The following is a 3,759-nucleotide window of genomic DNA, read 5'->3' on the forward strand; positions in this document are numbered from 1 at the left end:
TGTTATTTTCGAAAATATGATGTAAAATTAAGAAAAAGATTTTTGAAAAATATTTTTGAAATTTTCGAAAATAACTAAAAAAATTGAAAAAAAAGATTTGATTTTTGAAAAAGATTTTGAAAGAGATAAGATTTTTTTTTTTAATTTGAAAATTTGATTTGACTCATAAAAACAACTAGATTTTAAAAATTTTTGAAAAAGTCAAATCTAATTTTCGAAATTTTAAGAGAGAAAAAGGGAAAGATATTTTTTTTTTGATTTTTTGAATTTTTAATGATGAGAGAGAGAAACATGAAAATGATGCAATGCATGAAAATTTTTAGATCAAAACAATGAATGCATGCAAGAACACTCTGAATGTCAAGATGAACACCAAGAACACTATGAAGATCATGATGAACATCAAGAACACATTTTTCAAAAATTTTTAATGCAAAGAAAACATGCAAGACACCAAACTTAGAATTCTTTAATGCTTAGACATAAAGAATTCAGGAATGCATATGAAAAACAAGAAAAGACACAAAACATGCAAATGCAAAGATCAAACAAGAAGACTTACCAAGAACAACTTGAAGATCATGAAGAACACTAAGAATGCATGAATTTTTTCGAAAAATGCAAGATGAATATGCAATTGACACCAAACTTATAACATGACTCAAGACTCAAACAAGAAACATGAAATATTTTTTATTTTTATGATTTTATGATTTTTTTGTATTTTCTTTTAATTTTTTCGAAAATCATTTAGGAAAAGAAAAATAAGGATTCCAAAATTTTTAATATGAATTCCAGGAATCTTTTAGTCTAAAGCTCCAATCAAAGGGTCAGGCATGGCTTAATAGCCAGCCAGGCTTTAGTATGTAAATTACATCCATTGAGGTGATTAGTTGAAGACCAATCCCAAAGCAGTTTGGGTATGGCTTTACAGCCAGATAGGATTCAACATGTTTCATGAAACACTAGAATTCATTCTTAAAAATTTTGAAGAAAAATATATTTTTGAAAACATTTTTTTTTAAATTTTTTTTTCGAAAACAAAGGAGACATTTTTGAAAGATTTTTGAAAAAATTTTTTTTGAAAATAAAACAAAAAGAAAATTACCTAATCTGAGCAACAAGATGAACCGTCAGTTGTCCAAACTCGAACAATCCCCGGCAACGGCGCCAAAAACTTGGTATGCGAAATTGTTACTCAGGTTGTGAATTATTGTTCGAAATTGATTCCCTGGCGATGGCACCAAAAACGGATGCACAGAACCATGGTCTAAACATATCTTCACAACTTCGCATAACTGACCAGCAAGTGCACTGGGTCGTCCAAGTATTACCTTACGTGAGTAAGGGTCGAATCCCACGGAGATTGTTGGTATGAAGCAGGCTATGGTCACCTTGTAAATCTCAGTCAGGCGGATATAAAATAGTTATGTAGTTTTCGAAATTTAGTAATAAAAGAAGGATAGAAATACTTATGTAGATCATTGGTGAGAATTTCAAATAAGCGTATGGAGATGCATTCGTTCCTCTGAACCTCCGCTTTCCTGCTGTCTTCATCCAATCCGTCTTACTCCTTTCTATGGCTGGCTTTGTGTAAGGATGTCACCGGTGCCAATGGCTACTTTCAATCCTCTCGGGAAAATAGTCCAAATGCTCTGTCACAGCACGGCTAATCGTCTGGAGGCATCACCCTTGTCGTTGGTTGCATCCTATTCCTCTCTGTGAAAATGGTCCGATGCGCTGTCACTGCATGGCTAATCATCTTGGAGGTTTTCGATCATGCTGGAATAGAATTTACTATCCTTTTGCGTCTGTCACTACGCCCAGCACTCGCGAGTTTGGAGTTCGTCACAGTCATTCAATCCCAGAGTCCTACTCGGAATACCACGGACAAGGTTTAGACTTTCCAGACTCTTATGAATGCCGCCATCAATCTAGCTTATACCACGAAAATTCTGATTAAGAGATATAAGAGATACTCATTCAATCTAATGTAGAACGGAAGTGGTTGTCAGGCACGCGTTCATAGGGAATGATGATGATTGTCATGTTCATCACATTCAGGTTGAAGTGCGAATGAATATCTTAGAAGCGAAATAAGATGAATTGAATAGAAAACAGTAGTACTTTGCATTAATCTTTGAGGAACAGCAGAGCTCCACACCTTAATCTATGGAATGCAGAAACTCTACCGTTGAAAATACATAAGTTATAATGGAGTTCATTGGTCTCGGCCCCAGAGGGGAACCGGAGTAACCAAGACTACGAATACAATGATAAAAAGTTCTATTTATAATAAACTAGTCACTAGGGTTTACAGAAGTAAGTAATTGATGCATAAATCCACTTCCGGGGCCCACTTGGTGTGTGCTTGGGCTGAGCTTGAAGTCTACACGTGGAGAGGTCATTCTTGGAGTTGAACGCCAGCTTTTGTGCCAGTTTGGGCGTTGAATTCCACTTTGCAACTTGTTTCTGGCGCTGGACGCCAGAATTTGGCAGAGAGCTGGCGTTGAACGCCAGTTTGCGTCTTCTAAACTTGGGCAAAGTATGGACTATTATATATTTCTGGAAAGCCATGGATGTCTACTTTCCAATGCAATTGGAAGAGCGCCATTTTAAGTTCGGTAGCTCCAGAAAATCCATTTTGAGTGCAGGGAGGTCAGAATCCAACAGCATCAGCAGTCCTTCTTCAACCTCTGAATCTGATTTTTGCTCAAGTCCCTCAATTTCAGCCAGAAAATATCTGAAATCATAGAAAAACACACAAACTCATAGTAAAGTCCAGAAATGTGAATTTAACATAAAAACTAATGAAAACATCCCTAAAAGTAACTAGATTCTACTAAAAACATACTAAAAACAATGCCAAAAAGCGTATAAATTATCCGCTCAACAGGAGGCCACAACCAAACTCTAAGTTTGGTGTTGAACTCCCGTATCCAAACTATATGTTCGGTGTTGGAGAGTCCCAACAAAGCTCTACACATCTGTGAGGCTCCATGAGAGCCCACTGTCAAGCTATTGACATTAAAGAAGCGCTTGTTGGGAGGCAACCCAATGTTTATTTATCTAATTTTATTTTTGTTTTTCATGTTTTCTTAGGTTCATGATCATGTGGAGTCACAAAATAAATATAAAAATTGAAAACAAAATTAAAAACAGTGGAAGAAAAATCACACCCTGGAGGAAGTACCTGTCTGGTGTTCAACGCCAGAACAGAGCATGGTTCTGGCGCTGAACGCCCAAAATGGGCAGTATCTGGGCGCTGAACGCCCAAAATGGGCAGCATCTGGGTGCTGAAATCCAGAATTGCACCCTGGAGAAGAGCTGGCACTGAACGCCCAGAACAAGCATGGTTCTGGCGTTCAATGCCAGAAATGGGCAACAAATGGGCGTTGAACGCCCAAAATGGGCACCAACCTGGCGCTGAACGCCCAGAGTTGTGTGCAAGGGCATTTTACATGCCTAATTTGGTGCAAGGTTGTAAATCCTTGAACACCTCAGGATCTGTGGACCCCACAGGATCATCTCAGGATCTGTGGACCCCACAGGATCCCCACCTACCTCCACTCACTCTCTTCTCTCTTCTCAATCACCCTCTATTCCCAATAAACACTCTTCCCCAACACCCTTCACTTATCACCTCCATCCCTCTTCCCTATTAACCCTTCACCACTCACAATCACCCACTCTTCCCCATAAACCTACCCAATAAACTCCACCTACCTTCAAAATTCAAAATCAATTTCCCACCCAAAC

This window comes from Arachis hypogaea, chromosome 12 (genome assembly GCF_003086295.3).
Source record: "Arachis hypogaea cultivar Tifrunner chromosome 12, arahy.Tifrunner.gnm2.J5K5, whole genome shotgun sequence".
Classification (NCBI taxonomy): domain Eukaryota; kingdom Viridiplantae; phylum Streptophyta; class Magnoliopsida; order Fabales; family Fabaceae; genus Arachis; species Arachis hypogaea.